At 33.1% G+C, this 9,283-nt stretch overlaps 1 long non-coding RNA gene across 1 annotated transcript; it reads left to right on the top strand.

Moving 5' to 3' along the window:
• The first annotated feature begins 2,238 nt into the window (after positions 1-2,238).
• LOC110445529 lies at positions 2,239-4,096 on the top strand. Its single transcript, XR_002462381.1, has 4 exons — positions 2,239-2,294; positions 2,901-2,983; positions 3,367-3,589; positions 4,013-4,096. It is a non-coding gene; the product is annotated as an uncharacterized LOC110445529 (long non-coding RNA).
• Positions 4,097-9,283: the final 5,187 nt, after the last annotated feature.

The raw sequence follows: 9,283 nt of genomic DNA, 5'->3' as shown, positions 1-9,283 counted from the left end.
TTATTTTCAGTATTATTATGTCGACATCACAGGTTAAACGTATCTGTGTAGATGATGCCTGTAACATTGTTTTTATACGATATAAACTTTATTCCCTTTATTAAGATTTTGAAACCAATTCACAAACTTATATTAATCACTCTTGAACCGGTTCCCAGAGAAAACCCCAAGTGGTGATGCAGATGACCTAATACTTTTTCTCGTCCAATCGGGGAATCGAACAAATGTCTTGGTAAAAGTTGAGTTCGTTATTCACTGCACAATCCGACTACCCCATGAAACGTTGTTGTAAACTTTCCCAGTTACTGCTATGTATCGACATAGTGTTTTGAGTGTGTCATGTTGTGTCCTTTCGTATCTGTTGTCTCATTTTCAAACTTAAATTTAATGGTGTTGAATAAGTGAAACGACAGTAGATTTACTGAGGTATAGGATAGTTAATGGCATGATCATTTTAGTTTTCCTTAAAAAAGAAAAAGTGAACATGTTTTGCATAGTTTCATATACAAATAGAAGACGTTTCTAAGCAACTGAATGCTTTTCAATTTACTTGTCTGTTAAAACGTTAGCTGTTTTGGATTGTTTTACATTTAAATGTTATTTTTAATAATAAACGATTGTAGTTGCTGCCCTAATAATAGCAATGGTACGATATCGTGTCAATATTAGTTAAGAACAACAAGAGAAAAGGAAGCCAATCAATAAGGAATCAATGAACAATCAATAAGTTTGCGTAAAGTAGTTTTTATTTATATTACTCTACGTATATACATGTACATATACATACCCCCAGCATCATCGGTCACTGGGCTGTTCTCGGCTACACATTTGACACCGATCATTTGTTATGATAACCGCTACGGTTTGCTTGCTAACAGTTTTCGATTTAAGTCAATTTCTTTTCCTTGTAAATTTTACCCGAAAAACAATTACATACTTTAATTTCGCACAAAGATTTTTGAAGTACCAACTTTAAATAATACAACGTAGCCCTTAGGTACAAATGTAACAGAAATATGCACTTGCAGACGATATAGGTCACAACCAGTAGATGACATTGGTCAAAACAANTATATATAAAGCTGAGATAAGAGGAACTTGTGGTTACATATATAGCAATACACCTGTTTAAATGTTGGTTGTGAAACCGGTCGATAACAAAGTTTACAACTTAACGTTAAATAAAAGAAAAGCAGATTTTCTTGCGTAGAATATTAAACTCGACTTCAATTTAGGGTGTTTGCCGAAAACTGTATGCAATATAATTCCAAAGTTCAACACTTGCACAAGTGAATTTATAACTTTCATTTTTCTTCTAGGAGATTCCAGATATTATAGCGACTTTCTATATATCCATATATTTAATCGCCCGTGCGTGTATTTATCAAGTCTTTTATGTATTTAGGAGCAAGGCATGTATTGCTTGTGCTGAAAATAACTGCATTACGTTTTACTCTTGATTGGTTTAAAATGATTATCAACTCCATGACCTCACATCACAGAAGAATAATTTAAGATAAGAAAAACAAAATGCCGCTGTTGAAGTGTATTTAGAGTCTTCTCAAGGTCCTTCTTAGAAATTTGTTTGATGGAGAAATGCGAAAAGGTTCTAGATTTTTATGATACTGTTGACTAACAATCAGCATATTTGTTGATTAAACTTAATTTAGTACCGTGCTTTTATTAAAGCACCATTTAAGAACATAATAAAACTCATATTGTAACTTGTATTCAATAATAATGGGATTGTCTCCATTTGCATGTAGTGTCATATACATACAAATCAGTTCCACGTTTGATTTATAATAGATATTATGAAAGTCAAATGCCCGTTAATAGAAAACACCAATAGCTAATGTTCGGTAGGATGAGTAAACATGTTCAGATTTTAAACATTGTTTTTGTTTGTCAGAAATGATATCGATGTAATCATATTATATAATCATGTTCGGCTGAAAAACTGTTCTTTATAAAATGAATATATAATTATTGGTCTCATCAATTCATTACAAATATATAGTCGACAGATTTAACAGGTCAGTCTGAGTCTGAGTGTTTTTTTTTCTGACAATAACTAATACAACGCTCCGGACACTGGTCAGTTGTATTCGGACTGCGTCACACTCGTCACTTGTCAATTGTCATCAGCGCTACGAACTTGCGTCATTCTGACGAATCGCAGTTGAGAAAGAAATATTTCCTTATTTCCTTGTGTCAATTGTATAAATATGGCAGAGAACCAACTCTAAGACATTCGCAATATTTACTCCGCAGAGAATCTATTCAATATCAAGGTAAGTCTTACCGTCTTTGTTGTAAGCAATATTGTTGATTTGTATAACCTTTCATTGCTTTACACACTGCTTCAAATTGTTGAAGCTAACGAATGTTGGTTTTACTATTACAGGTATTATCAACTCAAAAGTCATTTATTTACATGTTTTGTTGATAAAAATAATCCCGTTGTGTACGTTCGAGTTAAACTCTCTACGTGTTTTCATTTCTAAATACATACTATTGCTTAACCTCTGAAGTGTTTAAACATTGATTTGTTAAAAGGGATTACTATGTTCCCTTTCTCTCATTCAACATGTACAGTTTACAGTGTCCATTGCTATTTGGATTACTTATTAAAGGGTTGTAAAACGATGTTCTAGAGCATTTATCTCTGCTACCGTTCTGACTTGAATAAATATGTAGCAACCGAATAATGTCTAAAAGTTATACCAACATTATAGCGACCAGTGTATCATTCAACAAAACATATTAAACTTTTACTTATTGTTTTATAACAACGAATCTGATTTCATTAACTGTCAAATATGAACATGTATGCAAAAATGCAATCAGAGAAATATTAAACAATATTTTATTATATAAATATAATTGGTATATTTCAGTATCTACCACACCTACACTATGCTGAAGGTAATGCTCCTCCTTTCCTGCCTTGTTGCTACTGGTCTCTGCACTCTGTACCATGGTAAGTAAATTGGATATTCACATATCAACATAGAAATTGCCAATATGATATAGGTTTCATATGCGGTTTATATCTTTGTCTCAAAATGTTGTATGATGAGGTAGTATAATTCCTACAATTCACATTACTTATGCATACGTTTTCGTTTGTAAATAAGAAAGTCAAGAAGTTATTAGCGAAGTATATCAATTTGTAAACAAAATTAATGCAGCATTGTCGACATATGTATAATGTAGTGTAAAATAATTCATGTTCATTAACAAACCTAAAATATCTGTAAAATGTAGTCCTTATTTGTTTTTGTGTGTATGTCAGCTCCTATTTCTAAAAGGCATTAAAAGGCTTAATATTTGACGATACCGTTTTTGTTTATTTTGTTGTAGGAAATTCATTTGGATCTGGCTTGGGATCACTATTTTATGATGGATACGGAAATGGTTTGGGACTTCTAGGAAACAGTGGAAGGGGGTCCGGATATGGAGGCAATTACTATGGACGCGAAGGATACGGATTGGGAGGCTACGGAAGTGGAAATGGAAACAAATGGGGAAGACGAAGTTCAAGATTTGGTGGATATTAGGAAAACTGGCAGCAGAAAAAAACGAGGTACAATTCCAACTCATTGTTCTTTACTTGTTTCCCTCAGATTGACATGTGTTCTATTAGGACACTCGCCTTATAATAACAATAGGCTGATGTTTTCTAAAAGGAGATGAGTGCATTGGTAATTAAACAAACGAGACCTGATAAAACTTTCAATCAACACTAATTGACGGACAAGTTTTCATCATAACTCAATAGAAAAATGTATAGTTTTAGTGTTCATTTTATAAAATATTCATGTATCCAAAAATGTAAAAGTGAAAATATAATTGCACACAAGTATTACATCCCTATATGTAATACATTTAAACATTTGTAATTGATATAATCATAAGATGACATGTCGATCGAGCAAATACGAAGTCCAGTCTTGTTAATATGTCACAATGTCAATTCTGTAATAACGTTTTCTCTCTTTCATTGCAGGTTCATCTGTCGCAGCATACATTATCATTTTATTTATTTACATTGTGTTGTTTTCACATAATAAATCATGTTTTTGTAAAACGATTGCTTGAATTTGTTGTGATGTATTGAACATTTTTATAAAACAAACATATCAAATACTACAGCTATCAACTGACAACTCGTTGTTGTTTTGTGCTAAACATAAATGAAATGATGCATTTTATTATAGTTCTTCGCGATACAAGTGAACACACGTGTCTCCAAGATAAATACAATCATACTATGCTTAGTATTCCCACTGAGTGACATTCTTAATTTTACATTTGGTGCTAGAGATCTCATTTTCTAATTTTATCGAAAATTCTAGAGTTTTTACTTCATTTCCCAGCCGAAGCAATGTTGACAGTGTGACAGACACCGTTAAACCAATGGCCCTACACAACTTCATTCCTTAGGATTACAAAACAAAACAAAAACGAAACAAAACAGAAGAATTACAAAGGTGTAACATCGCGACCACGTCATCAAACATCTACTAAGACGTTTTGTTTAGAGCCTCACAAATCGCAATGGACATTATGGACAAGTATCAAACGTTGATGTTGACTTAAAAAACATTACGTGCAATGTAAACAAAAATAATTGCCAAGCAATATCATAACTAATAACCATGCAGTTTTAGAAGCAGTAAAACATTAAACACGAAATTAAATATTCCCCTTCGTAGTGAATTACTATTAAGATTGACAGAATATTTGCGAAAACGGACTATTTTGGAAATTAAATTCAGAATTACATTTAGTAGATTAAAGTTGTTTAATAATAGTTATCGTAACTTTTCGAGTGCTATAGTTAATGGAATCATGGTTATCTGTTACAAGTATCAATATCTTACTGAATTCTCGTGTGTTTCACACCAGAATTACAAATATGAAAATATACGAGAACCAGTGTTAATATATATAGGATCTTAAATGAATTTCTATTTCATATGAGATTTATGAAAAGAGTCTAATAATTTTTCAATTTAGCGAGCCTCTGCCGAGCTCAAAAGAAAATTCGTGACAAGTTTCATACATTTCAAATGAAATGGAAACGAGTGTAAGATCCTTTTTATCACACAATAAGATTTGTGGCATTTCTTCGTGTAAAACGACAATTTTCATGAAGCCTGGACATCTAAAAAAATCGCCCTTTTGACTTCAGTGCATAAGTCTGTGACGTCATGTTCTTGCTCTAGGCGTGACGTTACAATTGAAACAATCATATTACATGGGTTAATACGCAAAACAATATGACAAGGGTTATATTCACTCGGTAACACATTATGTGTGCATTTTGATATAAATGTGTTGTGCATACTGTTAACTGTTATATTTTGTCCATCAAATGCTTGACTCTTATTTATGATATGGAATCGATAATTAATAAGTGAAAGTAAAAAATAAAGTACCATATCGTAAAATTAAAAAAGTTTAAAAATAAGGTCTCCAGGTCGATACAAAATGTAAACCTAAATTAGGAGACAACAACAAAGAACAAGACTTCATAAACGTTCATACCCAAAGCGGGGGCAAGCCCAGATGTACCCGTTAGGTACAAAGTTCCCTAAACCACATGCCTCACCTATTATGAAATTATGAGATAAATCCAAAAGAGTACATAGATTGATCTCAGAGAGCAAACTAATCTATCATCATGGAAGACACTGCAGTTTTATTTATGATTATATCTACAAGAGGAGTTTGAAGCTATAGAGGAAACATCAGACAGAAGAACTTCAAAAAAATAATTAAAACACCATCAATATACCACAAGGTATCTGAATGTAAACTCAAAATATTGAACAAGTGTTATATTTCCCTTATATACTAGCTCTTGTAAAACTCAGCGTCATAAGAATGCAAAACAGACGAGGTAGACTGTAAGATCTCCACTAGAACACCGATGAACTGTTAAAGTACTAATCAACCAAATTGAAAGGTTGTTGATTAAAAGTCTCATTTGTATATTATCATCCTCTCTCTTTATTGATCCTGTTAACTATCATTGTAATAATTCGCTGCAATTATATTTGATTCTACATTTGCTAGATATTAAAAAAATTCTGATTTACCAAATGTTTCAGATATTGTTTATTACATACGAGAGGCACTAATGCTCTGAATGTCTAGGCACACAATTGCGTATTCGGAAAGGAATGCCGTAAACCCAAACATGCATTTGTACATTGAAGATAAAGTGATGCATGTTAATTATTTGGAGGTAAGGCTGAAACTTAAAAGAACTTCTGTAATCTACACTTCAATCATTCCAACATTATATGTAGTGTTCGTAATCGATTTTCATATTCTATATTACAGTTACGAGTATTGTGATTTGACTCCTCTTGCCTAGAAAACGTATATAACTTACCACACCTGTTCTCAATAGAACTGATGTTGAAACGCTAAATAGGTATGAGATCGCTGTGGAGGAGAAATACACAGCAGATTGTATTATCTGTATTGTCATGTCGACATCACAGGTTAAATGTATTTGTGTATATGATGCCTGCAACGCCGTTGTTATAAGATACAAACTTTATTCCTTTTACTACAATTATGAAACAAGGTTTCAAACTTTTATTAATCACACTTGTTGGGCGGGTCGAAGCACGGAGAGTGTCATAATGTGAGAGGAAACCGGAGTGCCATGAGAAAACCACGTGATTTGGCAGGTGACCCAATTATGTTTTACGTCCGATTGAGGAATCAAATCTGGGCCGTTTTGGAGAACGGAGATTGCGTTATCCACTGCATCACCCTACCACCCGATGTAACATTGTTGTGATGCCTCCCCGGTTCCTGTTATGCACCGACATAGTGTTTTGTTTGTGTCCTTTCACGTCCTATCGTATCTGTTGTTTCATTTTTTAAATAATTTTATTTTGGTTGAAGAAGTGGATTTACTGACGTATAGGATAGCTAATAATATGATCATGTTTGTTTTCTTTTCAAAAAGAAAACGTGAACCTGTTTCGCATAGTGTCATATACAATTAAAAGACGTTTCTAAGTCAGGTATATATATAATGATTTTCAATTTTCTTGTCTACTAAATGGTGAGCGGTTTTGGATTGCTTTACAAATATAAACTTTGTATAAAAAAACGAATATAGTGGCTGGCGATGCTGCCAAAATAATAACAAATGTACAATTATGTTTCAGTATTAGTAAAGAACAAAAAGAGAATATCTAACCATTGTTTCGGGAGAAAGGGCACGATGCTTTGAGTGTTTTTCATTGCATTTTGTTGTGGTTTGTAGTTGACAGAACTTAAACATCATAATTATCCTAGATATGTCTTTTCAAATCACTTGTGTAAAGCAGGGCTCGCTTGTTCAGTACAATAAAATAACAAGAGAATACCGATGCGTCAACAAAGACATAATTCGAACTAAAAATCAATAATGCTCCGGTAGGGTAACCTTCTTCTGATTCATCGACGACAATTGCGTTGTTAATCTTGGTCATGTCCAAGTAATGCCACGTCCTCATACCTAACTCTCGTATAGTGACAACAAAGCCACAAAGCACACTAATTGACATTAAAACAATAAGAAAGAACAATGTTGTCATATGAAATTATGTACGCGACCATAAAACGTGTCCATAGTCTTCATGAACCTGCATCTTTAGAAACCATGCGTGTACGTTTGTCCGTCAACAATCGGCATCTCTTACGGAAGTCATGCTATTCAGAGTAAGCTCTTGTATTACCGAATCAACTGGCAGAAACTAGGATGCGGAAGCGGGCATTTTCGTGACGAAGTCCGGCCATTGGTGCCGTATTATCATCCATAGATCGTAATTTTATTCATTAAGATTGGAGATATTTATAATATATGCCGTCTGAAAATGTTATTTTTCACATTCTCTTATTAACATATATACCCTTGTTTTTTTTATACCTGATTTGCTATTTTCTTACTTCGTATCCCGACAGAATGCAATTCAATACCTATGTATTCAACACGATTAACATTAGTCCTGACATACACGATGTCATGAATGGTTAGCTACGATGCCAATCATACGAAGGAATAAATGAACAATCAATAAACTTACATCAATTAGTTACTTTGCCATTCCTCTATTTCGTATATACTTGTGTAGTTATGCATGACCCCAGGCATCATCGGTCACTGGGCTGTTGTCAGCGACACATTTGACATAGGTCAGTTGTCATCATACAAATGTAATCGCTACGATTTGCTCGCCCACACCTTTTGATCCGCAGTCATTTCTCTTCCGTGTTCATATTTTCCCCTGAAAATTACTTGCACACTTTAATTGCGTACAAAAATTTTACTATGTACCAGCTTCAAATAACAAAAGGTAGCCCTTAAGTACAATTTAACAAAATATATGCACTTGCAGATCATATATGTCTCCACCAGTATCTGACGTGTCAAAAAATAAAGTAGACTTGTTTCATTTTTTTCAAATACTGCCCTCAAACATTGAAAATACAAACTACATTGTATATATAAAGCTGAGATAAGAGGGAACTTGTGGTTACATGTACAGCATTAAACCAGTTTCAATGATGATTATGAGACCTGTTAAAACAAATGTTTACCACTAACCTTTAGATTGAACATTTTATGATACAAAATTGCCAAGCGCAGAATATCAAATATGAGATATAATTCCAAAGTTCAACACTTGAACAAGTGATTTTATTATTTTGAAATTTCATTTTTCTTCTATGAGGTTTCACATTTTTTTGCGGCACAGACACTATGCTGTATCCATAAATGTAAACACCGGTGCATGCATTTATTAAGTCTTTTATGTATTTAAGAGCAAGGCATGTATTGCTTTCGCTGAAAATAAGGACATTACGTTTTTCTCTTGATTGGTTTAGAATGATTATCAACGCCATTACCTCAGATCACAAAAGAATAATTTAAGATAAGAAAAAAGGCTGAATATAGAGTTATAAGATTGGGTACATGTAGGTATTTGGAGTTGCCTTCTTCTTTGTGCGTACAGTCAAAATTCAGCGTTATAAGAAAACAAAAACAGGTCTGCTTTTAGCTATCGTAATACTATTAATATGTTGAACATTTCTACCATTAAATTCTGCGAAAAAGATTGTACATTAAATATGTGTCAGTGGAAGATTATGAACCATATTTCATTGTTCTGGTAAGCGCTGGAAATGGATTGTTTAATAACAAAATCCAATACATGGTTGATTTGTATATGTAAATAAAAAAGGGCTGATTTACGGATTTTTTTTG

The sequence above is a fragment of the Mizuhopecten yessoensis genome, unplaced genomic scaffold (assembly GCF_002113885.1).
Source record: "Mizuhopecten yessoensis strain PY_sf001 unplaced genomic scaffold, ASM211388v2 scaffold2329, whole genome shotgun sequence".
In the NCBI taxonomy this organism is placed as follows: domain Eukaryota; kingdom Metazoa; phylum Mollusca; class Bivalvia; order Pectinida; family Pectinidae; genus Mizuhopecten; species Mizuhopecten yessoensis.
This window is presented reverse-complemented; position numbering and strand designations above follow the sequence as displayed.